Here is an 11872-nt window from a genome sequence, read left to right as displayed (position 1 = left end):
AAACCTTAGTGGTAACAGGTTTGATGCGACCTCTATAAACAGGGATGTAGGGCCAATGGGTGGTTTTTCCTCATATAATTCCCCTCATATTAATTTGGGAAGTGATCCCATAGTAAATATAGATTCAACTGCTCCTATGAATCAAAGCAGTATTAATCCTGCATTTATGCAGCAACATGTCCCTTCAAGATTGCCACCACTTATGCCAGAGGGGTGGTCAAGAGGCAGAGGTCGTCCATGTCACACTGGCGGTTCCCCGGCGGCTTTAGGTGTCCCCAGTACATACGTAGTACAATCTCCCCTTCTTTTTTCACAAGATGAAAGAAATTTGGGCCAGGTTTCACACACATCCCATAATTTGTGGCAGGGATATCAGTCGTTATCAGAAGATGCCTCTTTTAGGCCTATTAATGCCGACAATGCTGGCCCTCAATACGGTTATATGGCAACACACTCAAGGAACATGCCATATACGTTCACGCAGAACCAGAGTAGATACCCACCGCCATCAATGCAGAATATGCAACCTTTGAATACATCATCTGCCTGGACCCTCCCTTATCCGCCCCCCGTGTCGCAAGGAAATTTTAGCACAGGGTCACAGTGGTCAGCCCCCTACCCGCCACAAGATAGAAGACTACCATATGCTTATCCAGACATGGCATCCCCATTACAAAACGCAATTCCACAGCAAAGTTTTAATCAAATTACGGTTCAAATGGTGGGAGATAATACATTGTTACTACCACCAGCCCTGGGTTTTCGAGTTAGTAGGGGATTTGAAGTCCCTGTACCCGCTTCACTCAGTAGTTCTGGTCAGGTAGGGGTGTCTAGATCAGAAGTAGTACCTGTGTCTAATGTAATTTCTCATTCAGTAACACAGACAAGTCAAGGAGGTGAATTGAGTTCGTTAGGAGGATTGGGAGTAACGTCGCAAGTCTCATCGGTGGAAGAGGCACTACAAGCAAGCAGAACAACTGTCAGTACAGCTCATCACAGCAGAGACCGGGGATCTCGGGTACTGCAGTCGGTGAGAATAATGTTTTAATTATGCACCAGTCACGAACACAGACACATAGTCCCCCTATGTCATATACTGATGACGATTCGTCGGATGACGAACAAGGCTCGCGCAAGCTCCTTAGATTGTTGAAAAATCACTTGAGTCACCCAGCTAAGATAGCGTCCGCGTCAATGACTCCACGAGCTGCGTTAGGTGGCCCCATGGTACGCTGTGACAATACAGCGCTGTTAACAGGTGTGAGGCCATGTATGAAAGACCGAATTAGAAAAGGTGCGTTTGTAGATATGTTTTCACTTACAAAGAAAAGTAAGAAAGATTTGGCAGCGGCTTGTGCTAAAGGGGGTATCGGTGAAGAAGCGTATCGCTCCTTTAATAATTGGGTTTCAGGCTACTGTATTTTTGTGGCATGCTATTTAGATACCAGACCAGCAGCCTTAATTGACGTATGGCGTTATCTTCATTTGATAACTGAAATGGCAAATAAGGATGGTCATAATGCGTGGAGGAGATATGATGAGAGCTTTAGAGAGAAGGCTGAAGGGCTAGATCGGATACCATTTGAATGTAAAGATATGGAAACTTGGTCTGAACTTATGCGCCCTTCGGGTGGGGGTCAATTTGGAAATGATAGGTTTCCAGGAACTGGGGGGTATAGTGCCCCCCGTAGAAAGCAGAATAGATGTTTTGCTTTCAACAATTCCACCTGCGGCAGAGGAGAATCATGCAGGTATAGACATACCTGCACGATTTGTAGAGGTGCCCATTCAGCAAAGGATTGTACAAGGAATACAGCGACCCGTGGAAGGGGTCGCGGTATGTCAGGAGCTGCTGCGCAAGGCTCCTTCACCAGTTAATTTGGATTGTTTATATAGATGGTTGGGTTTCTTTCCAGACACCCTGCATGCCAAATTTCTCCACAACGGTTTTACTGATGGTTTTAGGTTGCCTATTGTTGGACTGATGCAGTCCAGTGATGGCCGGAATTTGAAATCAGCGTCTCTCCTTCCCCAAGTATTGTGGGATAAAGTTAATAAGGAAGTCACCCTGGGACGTATGTTAGGCCCATTTAACTTACCTCCTTTTGCGGATTTAATATTGTCCCCTGTTGGTGTTGTGCCAAAGAAAACGGCAGGAAAATACCGTTTAATCCAGCACCTGTCTCATCCCCCGGGTTTTTCGGTGAACGATGCCATTGACGAGAGACACAGTTCAGTGAGCTATCAGTCTTTCGAAGAGGCTTTAAAACTTGTTAGATCATTTGGGAGGGGTGCGCTTTTAGCTAAAATAGACGTAGAATCAGCATTTAGATTGCTTCCCCTTCATCCAGAATCTTTCAGATTCATGGGTTTTAAATTGCAAGACGGCTACTATATCGATCGCTGTCTTCCAATGGGATGTTTAGTATCTATTGCATATTTCGAATGTTTTAGTTCCTTCCTGCATTGGTGTATACAAGCAGGAACAGGCCACGTTGGCCTGGCTCATTATTTGGACGATTTTTTATTCATTGGCCCAGCCGCATCGTCAGTTTGCGCAGATGTATTGTTTTCAGCAAAATCTCTTTTTGCCGTTATGGGAGTTCCAATAGCCCATGACAAAACTGAAGGCCCTATTGATTGTTTGCCTTTCTTGGGTATAGAAATCGATACTAAAGCAGGATGTTGTCGTCTACCCAAAGAAAAGATCGATAAGTTAGTTTTCGTTATCTCGGAAGTTTTAAGTTCAGACACAAGTCCTTTGAAGGGGATACAGTCATTGTTAGGATTATTGAACTTTGCTTGCAGAGTCATTCCGATGGGAAAGATTTTCTGCAGAAAGTTGCAATTAGCTACCACGAGTTTAACGAAGCCCCATGCTCGGCTTCGTTTAGCCATGGACATCCAATATGACCTTCGGATCTGGTCCATATTCTTAAAAGAGTTTAATGGAGTTCGGATTTGGCAGTCTCCTATTGTATCTAGTTTAGAATTAGAGCTCCATACAGATGCCTCCGGAGCTCACGGCTTCGGAGCCTTTTTTAAAGGAGAATGGTGTGCCTTCCCTTGGCTGATAGAATGGAGACAAAACGGTTTAGTAAAAAATCTTTTGGTATTGGAATTATTTCCAATAGTATTGTCCCTTGAATTGTGGTCCAGTAGTTTGTCGGGCCAAAATGTAATTTTTTGATGCGACAATTTAGGTGTCGTCCAGGCCATTAATCAACAAAAGTCAACTTCGTTACCTGCGGTCAATCTGTTGCGCAGACTGGTACTTTTGTGCTTAAAGTTTGATATCTCTTTCCGGGCTAAGCATGTCCCAGGAATAGAGAACCAGGTAGCCGACTCGTTATCTCGATTTCAATGGAGTCGATTTAGAACACTTGTCCCACACGCTAATTTAATTGGAATTCCTTGTCCTCTTTCCGCTTGGCAGATGGTCGAGTCGGTATAAAGGACTTGGCGGAAGCTTCATTGGCTCCTTCTACTAGACGATTTTATCGTGCTTCATGGCAACAATGGCAATTATTTCTGCACACATCCCCGGGTGCTTTGCCCTCAGGTCAGAATGAACTCATATTAGAATTCATGTGGAACAGATATTTGCAGGGTGCTACTAAATCTAATATGGCTTCTACACTTGCTGGCATTTCCTTTATGGCTCGCCTGCATGGGTTTCCAGACCCAACAAAAGGATTCATGATTTCTAAAGCGTTGAAAGGTTGGGCGAGGGAACGACCAGTAGAGGCTGACACTAGGCGTCCCATTTCCATTGAAGTATTGAAAAAATTGGTAGAGGCACTTGCATCAGTTGCTTCCAATCCATATGAGGTATTGTTATTTAGTACAGCTTTTTGTATGGCCTTCCATGGGGCTTTTAGAATAAGCGAACTTGTGGCAAGATCTAACACCGATATTGGAAATGCTTTGTTGGCTAAGCACACACATATTAATTCTACACATGTTTCCTGTAAGTTGACCCGATCAAAAACCGATCAGTTTAAGCCCGGTCAGTGGTTCAACATATGTACACACGAAGATTCAAACATTTGTCCGGTGATATTGTGTTCAAAATTTTCTCTGATTCGTCCTAAAGGAGGGGATATGTGGCTGCTGCATGCAGGTAGATCACCGCTTTCTAAATTTCAGTTTAATGCCCTATTTAAACGTTCATTAAGCTATATCGGATTAGATCAGTCCTTGTATGGTACCCATTCATTTAGAATTGGGGCGGCTACAGCTGCAGCTGAGAATGGTGCTTCCCCTGCGGACATTCAGGCTATTGGCCGTTGGAAATCCAAGGCCTATAAAACTTATATTCGCCCGCAATCCTAGTTTAATAGGCTTTTGCCTCGCCAACTCGTTAACCCATGGCTATGCTGCTTGTCGCTTTTAGCGAGGGCATGAGGGGATTTTTTCCCCGTTTCTCCTGGATAAAGGCCTGATTGGCTATTGGCCTCCGGGGTGTCTCGGTTTTTTTGTCCTTCATATGGGCTAACTTCCCCTACCCTCCCCCCCCCACATTCACGTGTCACGATTAGATTGATTATTAGCGGCCTGTGCGGCTGAGTTAGTATTTACAAGTTAAAGCGTCACAATATTTCTGTGGCTGCTTGGTTGGTATTGAAATAAACAATGATATTAGTTCGTTTTGATAAAGCTGTTCGATTGGTAAGGATTTCGCTTGGTTATTATATACAATGACATTAGTCGGATTAGTAAAGCAATCCTAGATTTAAGACGAACATGCTTGGTCTTGGATATTTAACGAACTTTCATTTAAGTATGGGATCTGCTGTTGTATGCAGAGATCAGTTCCCTTTAACATATTAGATATTTATATTTCCCACATGGGCATAGTAGCATAAGGTTCTTTGGTAAAGCTGTCCGGTCTTTGATGATTTCGACTTGGAGTGACATTTCCAAGAATACTAGGGGGATCGAGAGTAAACCGATTCTAGATTAAGATGGACACGCTTGGTTACATGAATTAAAGAACTTATATATAGAATTGATCTACTGCTGTGTGCAGGGGTCAGCCCCTCCATTTGACTTACTAAATAGTTACATTGCTCTAATTGACATAGTTATTAAATGGTTCTAATATGTGACACATGTTTCTTTGGTTATAGGTGCTCTGAACAGGAAGACAACCATATGGGTTTTAGGCCACTCATATGTTTTTTGGGCAGAAAAACACAATTTGGCCTATGATTGGGCATTATTTCCCAGCCCGGTAGCTATAAAATGGGTGGGAAAAAGGGGCCTTAGATGGCTTTCGATTAAAACCCTACTTGAAGAAGAAATTAATAGTCACGGTTCCCCTGATATTGTAGTTGTGCATGCTGGAGGTAACGATTTAGGGCAAGCTAAATCACTAGAATTAATTATAAACATGAGGGAAGATTTTAGAGCTATGCATGCGAAGTAGCCAGAGATTAAATGGTTTTGGTCACATATTATTCCACGTCTTAACTGGAGAGTTACAATTGCTGCTCCCAAAATGCAGTCCATACTAAGAAAGACCAACAAAGCGGCAGACAAAGTAGTCCTTGCTTTGGGGGGTACAGTAGTTGCGCACCCATAGATATCCGTAAGGGATACCCCATTTTTTAGCCCTGATGGGGTCCACTTAAATAATCAAGGTTTAGAATTGTTTATATTGCAGATTTATGGGCAGTTAATTTCAGTGGTCAGGGGTTCATATGGCGGGCTATTAACCCGTTAAAGGGTTTCAGCGGTTGGTAGGAGAGCGGTGCAGTCAGTGACTAATCGAAGGTGCTACCGTTTAATGGCCGCACGTTGCTGAACCTTTCGCAACAACCCGACTCTTGGTCCTCTTGGGCGGAGGGTCCCTTCGCGCGCCTTGAGCGGGCGCGTTATTGTGAGTCCAGAGGGGGGCAGTAGCGCTGACGCCAAGTTTAGCTCCGGCCAATGTAAAGACTTGGGACTCGTAAAGTCTTGGAACAGTGGTAAGTGAGGTTTACAACTGTATTGGTTTCAAGATTAGTTGTTAGCTGACTGCGTTGCTCTCGCCGCCATGACAGTTCAAAAAATGTCATTAATAAACTGCGACCCCTTACCAAATATATATACTGTGTCTGTGTGGTTATTTTAGTTAAGTATAGATAAGAATTTAACAATAAAGGTTATAAGTTGTGTCAAGGTATTAACACTGAGCATTTTATATGTTATAAATCCTATATGTGCCATCAAACTACCATTTTTCATTACCTGTATTTACACTTTTCCAAAATTTACACTCTTTCCATGGTCCATTCAATATCCGATGCATTTTATTTGGCCCATTGTCATGATTTTTCACAAATTTTTCCTACCACTTAAACCACAAACCTTTCTCAGACACAGTATTTTATAATTTAATAATACTGCAGTTTTTTGGTTATTTATTACTACAAGACTTCAGTACATTAGTTAATTTATTATTACTGAAACCAGTGTGTATTTAACATACAGGTCTGTATTTGCTCAGATAAGGTAGAGATAAGGAAATGTTTCCTTTAGTATCAAGTTGCCATTTTATTTTACTGGACAGATGAAAAGTCCATAATGTGAGAAGTTTTAAGCTGATATCCATTTGCACACAGATAACACTCAAATGTATCTCCCCTACCCTGAACTCCGTCCCTATGTATTAGCCTACTTCTCCTGCTGTCTTTCAGTTATCTGCTCATGGAAGTCTCAAAGCATTTAAAGTTAAGCACAGAAAAAAAACCCTCAATATATACACTGATCAGCCACAACATTAAAACCATCTGCCTAATATTTTGTAGGTTTCCCTTGTGCTGCCAAAACAGCTCTGACCCATTGAGGCATGGACTCCACAAGACCTCTGTGCTGTTGTATCTGGCCCCAAGACGTTAGCAGCAGATCCTTCAAGTCCTGTAAGTTGCAAGCTGGACCCTTCATGGCTAAGACTTGTTTTTCCAGGACATCCCACTGATGTTCGATCCGACCAGAACACTTTTTGTATTGCAGCAGTTCACATTATCCTGCTGAAAGATATTCCCTGCCATCAGGGAATAGCTTTGCCATGAAAGGGTATACTTGGTCTGCAACAATGTTTAGGTAGGTGGTACGTGTCCAAGTAACATCCACATAAATGCCAGGACCCAAGGTTTCCCAGCAGAACATTGCCTAGAGCATCACCCTGCCTTCGCTGGCTTGCCTTCCCCCTATAGTACATTATGGTGCATCTCTTCCCCAGATAAACGATGCAAACACACTCGGCCATCCACATGACTTACAAGTAAACGTGATTCATCAGACCAGGCCAACTTCTTCCATTGTTTCATGGTCTAGTTCTGGTGCTCACATGCCCATTGACAGTGCTTTTGTCTGTGTTCAGGGGTCAGCATGGGCACTCTTACTGATCTACGGCTACGCAGCCTCATACACAGCTGTGTTGTCCGACACCTTTCGATCATAGACAGTATTAACTTTTTCAGCAATTTGTGCTACAGTAGCCTTTTCTCCCCGCGTATATCAATGAGCCTTTGGAGCCATGACCCTGTAGACGGTTCACCGGTTGTCCTTCCTTGGACCATTTTTGGTACATACTAACCACTGTATACTGGGAACACCCCACAAGACCTGCTGTTTTGGAGATGCTATGTCCCACTCATCTAGCTGTCACAATTTAGCCCTTGTCAAAGTCGCTTAGATCCAACACATCAGCTTCAAGAACTGACTGTTCCCTTGCTGACTAATATATCCCACCTCTTGCCAACACTACCTAAGCAATATCTCCAAAATATGTATTTACCTCACACAAGATACCACCAAGCTCCTGATCACACAAGATACCACCAAGCTCCTGATCACACAAGATACCACCAAGCTCCTGATCACACAAGATACCATCAAGCTCCTAATCCAGGACTCTTAGCTTTTTGCTTTCACTTTTGTAACCACCTTCTGTCTGGCCTGTCAGTGATATCCCCCTGCAAGCAATTTGAATGCTACTTCAAGACCCATCTAAACTTCTCATCCTTCCTCACCTGCTGCACCTCTCTGTCAATCCCTTCTTTGGCTTTCCTGAATAAAATTAAAAGTGCTGAACTTTACCCACAAGTCCCTCCATAACATCCATAAAAACTCTCACAGTCGCTCTCTTCACTTCTCCAGTGACCCAATGTTTTCCCCTTTCATAACCTCATCCTATGCATAGCTGCAAGGCTTTTTCTGCACAGCTCTCCTTTTATGTAACCCTCTATCACCTTGTCCCACTCACCTTAACCTCAATCTTTAAATGGTCCCTGATGGCTAGTGAAACCTATCATTCTTTCTTATTTCCATAGTCACTGTTCTGCCTTACAATAGCCATTCACACTTTCCTCAACAGTAGCCACAATTGTTATTCATTTAACTTATATTTCAAGGGGCCCTCTTTTTTTCCTTGATGTTTTTTGTGGCTTTCCCTCTTTTTACACTTGCCCAGATTTTACACCAATAACGCCACTAATTCCGCAGCTCTGTACAGAGAACTCACTCACATCAGTCCCTGCCCCATTGGGGCTTACAGTCTAAGTTCCCTAACACACAGACAGACAGACAGACTAGGGTCAATTTTTGTTAGCAGCCAATTAACCTACCAGTATGTTTTTGGAGTGTTGGAGGAAACCGGAGCACCCGGAAGAAACCCACGCAAACATGGGGAGAACAGATAAGGCCATGGTCAGGAATTGAACTCATGACCCCAGTGCTGTAAGGCAGAAGTGCTAACAACTACACCATTCCTGTTTAATGTAATACCACAAGGAAACAAATTTGACCTCAGCTATTGTGGTTTCTCTAGACGTTAGAAAAACTTTGACAGAGTCCTCTGGCTGTTTTTGCTGTGCAGACCCTATTCACCGATGGCTAGTGCACAATGCAGACCCCAGTCATTATACAATGCAAATATCATACATTGGGGGACCGTAGAGAAAACAAACCCATTTCTATGTTGGTTAATGGAAACTACAGGCCTCATTCACTAGAAGTTAGCAAAAATATAGAACTCATTCATTGGTGAATATGGACCCTTTTAACTGTCTGCTAGTGTAGAATATAGGCAGATATTGGAGGATATCAGCCCGTACTATAATAAGCTGAGATAGCTCTGTCTGTGATCTCCATTCGGCTGGAGTTCACAGTCTATTACTGCTGAGATCTCATGTCTGGACCCACAACCCATTTGTGAACATCTGAGACCAGGCTGGTGTGGTCTTCCCCTATATTTGCTATATGCTTACTGATAGTTAAACCTTGAACTTGTACACGATCCCTCAGAAGAAGGCTACTAGCCCCAGTTACAGAAAGTAAGGAGATATCAAAAATCAAAAAGTATAAGGCATTGCCAGACTTACTGTCTTGTGGCTAACACTGAGACTGTATGCAAAGAGCCTCTGTAGCTGTGCAGCTTCGAGTTGGCAGGTCTGTGTCCTGTTCCTTCACAGGAATCTACACAGAGAACCGTGTTTGACATGTCAAGATTACATGAACAGATTAATATAAGTATAGTTGTCTAATTTTCTGGAATGTCCAGGAGACTTCCGAATATCGGGAGACCTGTTGTACTCATGGATAGTTATACTAATCTCCCAGTTTCTAATTGTACCTCCCAAGCAGCCTTCTTAGGCGTGTGCGAATGCGTACATGTTTTACGTCTATACTTGAGCAAAGATAAGAGATCCTTTTTGTGGGCATTTACCTGTCATGGACATACCTCTCCTATACTCAACCACACCAAACACACCACCTTGATAAGACTTGCCTATATCAACTTCTCTGCACCTACAGATGATACCTTTAAACATGTCTATGTCTCTTCACACCTTTGTTGTGTACTATATTGGGCGGAAACATGGATCCTTTGGGGGTTTCTTTTTTCATTTTAAGTACCAATTAGTATTACCAACATTTTATCAACATCCTGACTCTCAGCCGCAAGTTATAAATTTCTGCTACATAATCAGCAATATCTTGAAAGCAGCCACATTGCATAAGGACACGTTGCCAGCCACACTGCACAGAAACTAAACTATATTAATCAAAGGCCTGTTTGCAAGCGACTTTGCAGAGATACACCGTTTTAGCCACATTTCACAGATACACCAATGCAGGGCACATTGTGCATTTACATATTGTCAGGTCGCATTGCACAAAGACACATTTGCATGAAGACCACATTGCCTACAATGTAAGGCCTCACTGGCAGCATCATCTCTACCCTCTGGCTCCTATCTGGCAGTCCTGTCTGTATGTTCCTGTTACATTGTATGCTGCAGATGGTATTGGCTGTATTGTGCTAATTACTATGTTAGCTATGTGTATTGTTGTATTTGTTTTTCTAATTTGCACTGAGGTATTATCTGGTTTGTGTATTATTATTGTATTTATGTATTATTGCTGTATGTATTTTGGTTTGTATTAACTTACACTTGATGTATGGTATTGAGGATTCTGTGACATCTTAGAAATAAAGTTTGATGCTGATGATTTCCAGCCACAATGCACAATGACCACAATTGGACAGGGGGATATCAGGGAAAAAAATACTAACCTCAAATAAAAATGCAAACTGTATGTTATATGTTTTTCCCTCTGATTCTTCAGCTTGTTCTCAGTTAGATTTTCCACACCAGTGGCATTGTCAACTCTTTAGCTATTCAGGAGTAGAGATGCTCGGGCTCGGTATTCTGAAAACCGAGCCCACCCGAAACTAGAGGATCCGAGTAGGCTCTCAAATCGGCTCGGTACTTTCGCGCGTCCTCGGATCTGAATCGAGGCAAAACATAATCGTTGCGTTGTCGGATCTCGCAGGTTTGTATTCCATAAGTACCTCCTTCCCCAGGAGATCCAGCGCCATTGCTCACACAGAAACAGAGGTAGCAGTGTTCTTGTCACTCTCCATTCTCCAGTGACATTGTTCAGTGCCATTGCTCACACAGAAATAAAGGTAACAGTGTTCTTGTCACTCTCCAGTCTCCAGTGCCATTGCTCAGTGCCATTGCTCATACAGAAACAGGGGTAGCAGTGTCCTTGTCACTCTCCAGTCTCTAGTGACATTGCTCAATGCCATTGCTCACACAGAAACAGAGGTAGCAGTGTTCTTGTCACTCTCCATTCTCCAGTGACATTGCTCAATGCCATTGCTCACACAGAAATAAAGGTAGCAGTGTTCTTGTCACTCTCCAGTCTCCAGTGCCATTGCTCAGTGCCATTGCTCATACAGAAACAGGAGTGGTAGCAAAATTGACAAAAATTGACTGGAAATGACTGGAAATTAATGTTATTGAGGTTAGTAATAATGTAGGAACAAAAAAAGAGCCAAGTTATGTGATTTTAGAAAAAAATAGGAATTTTAGGGGGAAAAAAATTAGGGATCCAAAACCAAAATCAAAACCAAAACACTAAATTAATCCAGATCCAAAACCAAAACACGGGGGTCAGTGAATATCTCTGTTCAGGAGATGGATTACTTTTAAAGGATTTTTTGAGAATTTAAACAAACTACACACTTATAAGTTTGGTGACACAGTCACAAACTGTTGACATATAACGGGCATTTCTGTAGACTGTAGTCTCTGTGTCTGACTCATCTACAGTACTTTGGCCAAAGCCTCTGGCAGCATGCCACCCTTACACAAATTCTTTCTGCAGGCATGCTGCAGTTCCATCTGGAGGTGTGGACATGCCTCTGGGCAGCGCTAGATAGATGGGTGAGCTAGGTACATCCCCTGGGTGGAGCTAGGTACATCCCATAGGCGGAATACTCCCCCTTCATTAGCCTAGGTGTTACTTGCACAATCTTCCTGACATATTTTTTTTCCAAAATAGGCAACAATGATTATAGGAAGGAATGCAC

The 11872-nt window shown here is 42.8% G+C and overlaps 1 long non-coding RNA gene across 1 annotated transcript; it reads left to right on the top strand.

Annotated features, from left to right (window-relative positions):
• Nucleotides 1-980: 980 nt before the first annotated feature.
• Nucleotides 981-6091, top strand: LOC142107667 (uncharacterized). Its single transcript, XR_012679994.1, has 2 exons — nt 981-1026; nt 5731-6091. It is a non-coding gene; the product is annotated as an uncharacterized LOC142107667 (long non-coding RNA).
• Nucleotides 6092-11872: the final 5781 nt, after the last annotated feature.

This window comes from Mixophyes fleayi, chromosome 1 (assembly GCF_038048845.1).
Source record: "Mixophyes fleayi isolate aMixFle1 chromosome 1, aMixFle1.hap1, whole genome shotgun sequence".
Classification (NCBI taxonomy): Eukaryota; Metazoa; Chordata; class Amphibia; order Anura; family Limnodynastidae; genus Mixophyes; species Mixophyes fleayi.
The sequence above is the reverse complement of the archived record's forward strand: the minus strand, read 5'-3'. Positions and strand labels throughout refer to the sequence as shown.